Consider the following 7,783-nt stretch of genomic DNA (forward strand, 5'->3'; position numbering starts at 1 on the left):
GTTGTAYGAGCAAAGTATTCTTGCTTACTTCAAATCTACTGCCCGATAAACTTCCTTTGATTTCCCTTAGCACTTCTGCTGTAAGGAACAATGAACGATTGCTCTCCCATCACCTTCCCCACCTCCTCGGGTGATTTTACAGACCTTTATCTTCTCCACCAACTGACATCCCTTTTGGAGCTGAAGAATACTACTCTGCCTACTCTCCCCTGGTGCAAAAACTCATTTTATGCCTCTGTTTCTTTTCTAATTCCTCTCTGTCCTTTTCCAGAAGGGATGCAAACTGCACACATGCTCAGGAGCACTTGGGCCTTTGGAGAGCAGCTGATGGCCTTTCCTCCTCCCGTTGCCTCCATGAGTGTCCAGCAGCTCCATCCATGGGGCAGCCCATGCTGCTTCCCAGCTCCTTCTCCCGGGCAGCACCTGCTGCTGCCAAGGCCAGGGTTGCAGCTGGACTGTGTTTTGGAGCGCTGTGGATAGCCCAGGTCCTAGAACTGATTCCCTGGGACTCTGAGTTCCTAAATAGACATGAACATGCTAAAGTAATTAACCGCRGCATTTTTCCTCTTCCAGTTAAGCGTTTTCCAGGATTCTGGAGAATACGTCTGTAATCTGTCATTGTCATAAAAGMACCATTTGCCAGTAAGTTAGTGAAGGATTTTTTTTTTTCTTAAGAGTAATAACTGTGAAAGTCTTTTGCATTGTAGCATGTATTACATTGGCCCAAGTGTTAGCTCCGGGGTCCTGTGGTCTTCCTCTCTGCACTACTTCACCAGTGACCTCTTTGCAAGGTAACTGTCTCCTCTTTGATCTGTTAACCCTTGCTAACTTGCCCATCTCAAGYCCCTATAACGGCAGTAATCTCCGCCCAGCCAGGTCACTGATTTTTACTGCTAAAGACACTTTTCCAATGCCTTGGCTACCTGAAATGWCAGGCATTCGGGAACTGGTGGGAGATGGATCAAACTGCCTTTCCACAAAGAAGAAATCTGAATAGATCAAGAGCTCTACACTGCAGCAACATTTGTGGGGCCCACTTTATGCTCTAGAGTCTTGTAAAGAAGCATTTAATTTGAAATAAAGCTCAGAAAAAGAAAGAAAGGTTCATTCGTGAAGTAGTCACCACGGTATTTGCTGGTACTAACTTTATCCAAGGGAAATTAAATAGGTCTTCAGGATATCTCCAGTCACACACATGGAGCACATTTGTGAAGAGGAACCTAATTCTGGGCTACAAACAGGATACAATCAGGGCTGCTGATGGCCGTCTAAAATCCTGGGTGCCCATGTGGTACCTCCAGCATCAACTAGAGGGAATGAGGAGATGGCTCTGCTGGAGAAGTGTCCGTCCCTCGTACCAAAGGAGTATTTCATCTATGAAAACCATGAAGCGAGCAAGCCCCAGGCCTCTGCCCTGCTCTTACCTACAAGAAAATGTATGTAAGCCTGAGCAATGGAAACCACAGTCTCCAGGGGCTATTCCTCTTCTCCYCTCCCTTAGCTCCTCTTGGACAGGGCAAGTGGAAAGCAAGACAGCTAGATACCCTCTGGATTATAACTCCACTTGGAGCAGTTGTCCTAACTGTGGTTCTCGCCAGCTTCAAAGCTGTTCTCAAGCCCAGCACATCACTTCAGCAAATGAGGCTGACAYGATGCTGTGGACACAGAGCAACAGATGCTCTTCACAGATTCCCAGTTAATAAAACAAAGCCAAAATGATTACAAATATGTCTCGGTAAAACATTCACTAGCTTGCCCAGAAAAATGCGGGGAAAGAGTCCCCGTGTACAACTGACAAGTTACAAAATGTAGGCTTACATGAAAAATACTGTTTCTGTGGTTTATATCTTGTTTTCTTTTGTGAGTGTCCCTGAGACTAACAGAGACTACAGGAAAGACCAACTCTTTGATGGTTACTTCCACTGAAACAAAAAGGAACTAATTTCCATTCTTTCCAAAAACATTCTTACACAAGAAGGGATTTTATTTTCTCTAGGGACAGCAACCTCATTAAGGAAATCAGGAGCCTGCATCTGGGTTTACTTTGCACACAGAGGATGCTCCGAGGGGAACGTTAGAGGGTTTTGCTGCTGGTGCCTGGGTCGGGAATACCAGGACCACCTCTTCTGGCATGAGCACCGGACCCAAAGTCTGCTGGAGTCCTCAGAAAGGGCTCTGCAGCCCTCAGAAAGGGGCCCGTAAYGAGCAATGACTCCTTAAATCTGCACCTTTGCCCTCCTAGTTACTATTACACAAAATAAACTCAGTTTATGCCTCCAAAAGTTACCCACCTGAATGTCAGAGACTGCCGTAACTGTGCACAGGGGAGGCAGGAGGAGGAGAGAGGAAGCACCTCTCCCAACCCTTTCAGAAAGGGAAAACTGAAACAAACCTGTTTGGTTTCTTCACAGAAGTGCCTGCACAGCTCCCCAGTGCCGACTAACACACCGCGAGAAATAAAACCCAAGATCCCACCTCCCAGCTTGCATTAGAAAAGGCACCCGCTGTGAGAAGGCAGCTCTTCAGAGGCAAACTGAAGAACGTGGTTTYTTGAAGTGATCTAAACTCCCCCAAGAATCCCCTACGTTCCCCATGCCTCAGCAGACAAACCGCACTGCTTTTCATGTGCCAACATAGCACCAATGCACCTGGAGGGCAGCGTTAGGGTTAGTTTCATCTACCAGAACAGTTCCAGCCTTGCAGTCCTTTAGTCAAAGACAGAAGGGGCCTCAACTTGGAGCAATCTCACGCCTGCACTGAGCACAACTGCAAATAGTGGAGAAAAACAAGGGCAAGGTAATTACTAAGTGTGCCTGAACAAGCTGCTGACCTTTGCTTAAACCTCGGGAGCGCACTGAGCAACCCAAGCCCAGAGGGAAAACGAGCAAATGCCAGTGAACGCCCGAAGAAATAAATGATTTTCCCATTTGCCCTTCTATTTTGCTAAATTACCTCTCTGGCTTTGTGCAGCCACCTGATCCCAGGGCTGCAGCTGAAGGAAGGGCCCACCTGCCTTGGATTCTGTGCTCCCCGGGCTGGCTTTGTCCCTGCAGACATGCAGGGATGCTGAAACCAATGGTGAGGAGCAGCAAGGAGATCATGCAAGCAGATCAGCATCCCTCCTGACCCTGAGGACGGCTGTGGTCGGATGGGCAAYCATCCTCTGTGCAAAACTGTCCCTATCTCCAGCTGCTGCTGTCCCAGGCAAAACGTTGCATTGACATTTRAGAGCAAAAGCAAAGCAACACAGGCACCAGTGACCAAAATCCCAAGGCAGCTCCTTGTTCTTCATTGCTCTAACAGAGCAAACAGATGTAACACCCCACTTGCCAGGGTGCTGCGGTGACCAATGGCCCTCTTGGGAATCATGGTAAAAATACATGGTAAAAATATATATGAGCAAAAGGAAATAGAGGAAATAACCYTGCAGTCAAAAAKGGGAAACTGAGGCAGAGGACACCTGCATGATATGCTCTCAGCCATAAAAAGAGGGTCTCTGGCTGCCCAGGACCAGAAGATAGGTCTGAAATTGGAGTTAGGAGCACAAAAATCTGATCTGCTACAGCAATCTGCAAGTAGTCGCATGATGTGCGGTGCTAAAGCCACCTCCATGCCCCCTCAAGACTAGTGACATCTTTGTGGCATTGCTACCACTGCAGCACTTGAACCTGTAGGAACCACCAACTCCATCTTCTCCGTTGGGCACACCTAGTTCTGCATCTGTTACTCGCTTCAAGTTTTATGGTTGTAATTTTCTGAAAAGAGAATATCTCTCTGTCTTTAGGAAGSCCTCCTCGGGATTCGGGAAGGCAGAGATAAGGCATTCTTGTTAAAGAAACCATTTGTGAGAAAACTTAACAAGGAGCCAAGAGTAGATTGAATTTTTTGGTCTTGTTTTCCCATCTGCAAAGTCGCACTGCTCCCTTGGGATTGCAAATCTCGTGCCTGGGGCCATATCTGTGCCAGATCCTCAGCTGGTGTGAACAGGCCCAGACTCGCTGGACAGGGGCCTGCCGACCTGCACAAACGAGTCCTCGAGACCCGCCAAGGCTGGGACCCCCTGCACATCCACATGGACACACTGACGGAGCCTGCAGACCCCGGCAGCTGCCGTCACAGCCGCTGCAGGACAAGCAAACACTAACCATTTTCACCACGTTCTCCACCTGCTAACATCTTCAGACCCTCCATTTGTTGCCCTCACTATTAGCCACATTTTTGCCATTTTCTCCCCATGAAACCCGTGTCCCTAACTTTGCTAATTTGCTGCAGATTCACGTGTGTGTGTGCTCTTGTCCTGGACAGAGGTTTCCCAGGTGTAACCACCACTCCACATGTGCACCTCGGAACAAGCCCTCCCAGGAAGCAACCCAACACCTTGATGCCCCTGGAGTCCCTCAGCCCAGATGGACACCCCTGCAGGTAGCAATACAAGCCCAAACAAATGGAGCTTCAAGAACACGAGTGAGCCACGTTCTGCGAATCACTGCACACAGCCCACCCTCTCCTTCCATGCACAGCCTGCTCTTACTCTATATAAAGAACACAATTCYTCTTAATGGTGGTGGTATCACTCTAAGAACATGCAAACTGAGCATCATCTCCAATGCTCAATGACCATTCCCAAGGAGATAGGCTCAGCTGAGACCTGGGTGTCCACTGAAGGACCTCCTGATGGTAACCTACACGCTTGGGGCTGCTCAGGAGAGGAACACTCAGGGCAGGAGCAAAAAAGCTATGAGGAATACAGTCATTTCATCCAAGGGGAACATTTACTGGTCCTTACAGCACACGCCTTTCATCTTTATATAAACAAATGTCCTCAAAACAATGAAATGCTTAGATGGTTAAACAGAAATGTAAAACCTCCTTTTAAAGTTGATCAGTTTATTATATCCACAAATCCAGGCTAGCTATCCAAAACCAAAATTATATTATCATCAGCAAGRCAGAGAGAGAGAGAAAGAAAAAAAGCCCATTTCTAACCACACACATACCATGGCATTATCACAAGTCAGCTGCAAATTGCCTTTTTTATTATTTATCCTGTTTTCAAACGAAACAACAAAAGAAAAAAAGATTTGTTCTTTTTTTCTGGGACTGGGACTTCCAGTTTTGCTGCAACTTGTGTAGTGCCCGGTTAGTGCAGCAGGAAAATGAGAAATCTCACACTCAKTTGAGAAACTGCCTATTTTCTACGGTGAGGAAAGCAACCACACAAGGTCTACTAGGGTGCAGGAGCTGGCAGCGGAGTTTGGAGCTGATCTCTTCTCGGAGCTAAGGATGCAGGGAGACTGCAAGAAAACTGAGTTCACGCTCTTGCTAACAGTAAAACCGAGCCAGAAAGTCTGCAATTTTGGCATGCTCTAGCAAGTGGTCAAGCTTAGAGTTTGTGCCCCCTTGGAAAGGGAGTCTCACCTAGCATGCAAGCACACAATTAAGCCAAAAGGAGCTTCACAATTAACAGATCTTGCTTGGTTTCACATCAGAAGTGATGCATGCAGGTTCTCCCACCCAGGCAACTCCCCTGAAGCTCATACTCTTACAGCTCCCAAGTGCTCTTCTTTTGCAGTGACAGTACCCAGTAAACTCTTCCTCCTCACTGCATCATGCAGTGAGGAACATCATGCAYTCAGTTCAATGACACTCCTGTGTAGAGGTATCTCCTCCCTTTCTTCAAACKACATGCCAAGGTGGTCCTAAGGCCCCCTTGCTGCAGCAAGGGCACAGGGATTCTGGTAAGACGGGCTGCATCCATGTTCYTAAAGAAAACCTTCACCCTTGCAACGGTGCACAGCCTGAAACAGCATCAGGGCTGCACCAGCAAGCTCACAGCATTTTCCTTTTGATTCTGTGAGTATTTCAGTGCCTCATATTCCTATTTCCAACCTTGCTATCTGCCAAGCTCCTTTGCTATCTATGAAGCTCCTCTGCACAAGGTGCATCTTGCAGCACCCGTTGCTTCTGTAACTGCACGCACAAAGTCATACAAAAAGTCAGGCTGCATTTGCTAAAATACAGGATGAGTAACTGCAATGCACTTTAATCTGCAACAAGGAGGACGCTGGCAAAGACCCATTTGGGAACAACTCCAATCAGGAGTCTGGGCTCGTGCAACCTTCCAAGCTCGGAGCTCCATGATCAAAGACCCAACCTTATATATTTTGCTGTCAGCACTAAAATTTCAGGAAAGGAAAAGCCAAAAGCTACTACACTGAGATACGTAAATGCTTTTTTCTTTCTATTTTAAATTCTGATTCAGGATCAAAATTCAGGACTCCAGACACATTTAGAAGTTACTTCAGCGCAACTGAAGCACGATTTAATAAAACATATACCAGAGCAGCATCTGCTTAGCTGCTGCTTTGAATTTCTTATTTAAGTGTGAACAGGAACACCCAGATTCTTTCAGGACAGTTCATACTGAACGGAGGGTGAATTTGCTTAACCTATTTCATGCTCTTGAAATTTCCAGATTTTCCAAGTGATGGCTGGGTAAGAGCTGTAAGATAACCATGCACTCGGCTCTGCTCTTATTTCCTATTCAGTCTATTYCTCTGTCTACTCCATTTCTGCATTTACAGTGCAAAACTAGTTATGCTAAAGCAAGTTAGAGACATACTGAGCACTATTCTTCTTCCCTATTTAATGCAACCATCTGGGAGAGAAAAAMACAAAAACAGAAAAACAAGTGGCTGAGCCCTATCAGATGCCCTGGAAATAGCAGAAATCCAGCAGCATTTGGGAACTCCACATGTGGAGTAAACCTTTGGAGCTATCAATTCTGTCTGTGCCTTCAAGGAAAGGGGCGTAAGGGAAGATTTCTCTGGGTCGGCTCCATCTGCACACCAAAAGGTGTTTCTAACACAATATTCTGCTCTGAAAGAGCCATGTTTCTGTTATTTCTTGGCCTCTTTTTCTCCCAGAACTCAGCAAGCATCTTTACAAGCAGCCCTGCAGCCCCCCGACATAAGGCATCACGTTCCATCTGCAATGCAGGCAGAGACCAAGGGAAGTTCAAGCACCCAAAACGTTATTTTCCTTGAAACACAGGGCTGAAAGTCACAACCGCAATATGAGAGAAAAGGTAAATGTTAAATCTGTGCGAGACTGCTTGTTATTGAGGCAAAAAAAGGCAATATAGCAGGGAGAACAGGCCACACAATTCCTCTGACCCAGTCCCAAATATCTCTTATAGAGCACRCTGAACACTTCTCCCCCAAAACACAAGTCACATAATTCCTGATATTACACAGTCATCTTTTTTCCCCCCTTTTCTTCCTTGTTTTACTGCTTTGTTATGCATCACTTTTATCGAAGTAATAAGCAAGTATCTCCTTTTATGCCTCCTCCTCATTCACTGCACCTTCCAACTAGCCGGACTCAGCCCTCGCGCCGCTCCGGCTGCGGCAGGGCCAGGAGCAGCAATAAATCCCTGGCTCGGAGCCGTCCCCGGCCACTGCATTACCTCCCCTGCAAGTTGCACTGCGCAGCGGCAGCTTTTTATTCCCTTTCTGCTAATGCAATTTGCTGCTTTGTTTATGCAGCAGTTTTATGGCTCCATTTGCCTGCGTGAGCGCCCTTATTGGCATGTTGATACGCATGCAGCAGCGGCGCGTTGCAAGCAACGGGCTTCTGAAAAATCACTCCTTATCTCAGTGACCAGTCCCGATGAAAGATTCCTGCTTCCCGGCACTCATTTGTTATATTCAGTCTTGCAGGCCAGGTAAATTAATTGGAGTATCCTCAGAAAAAAAAAAAAAAAAAAAAAAAAAAAAAAAAA

The 7,783-nt window shown here is 46.6% G+C and overlaps 1 protein-coding gene across 4 annotated transcripts in view; it reads right to left on the reverse strand.

Moving 5' to 3' along the window:
- The window catches only part of HTR2C (5-hydroxytryptamine receptor 2C), a 152,955-nt gene that overhangs the window by 2,276 nt on the left and 142,896 nt on the right, over positions 1 to 7,783 (reverse strand). The gene's annotated exons all lie outside the window — the stretch shown is intronic.

Source organism: Nothoprocta perdicaria, unplaced genomic scaffold, assembly GCF_003342845.1.
Source record: "Nothoprocta perdicaria isolate Ctin4 unplaced genomic scaffold, notPer1 scaffold_270, whole genome shotgun sequence".
NCBI lineage: Eukaryota > Metazoa > Chordata > Aves > Tinamiformes > Tinamidae > Nothoprocta > Nothoprocta perdicaria.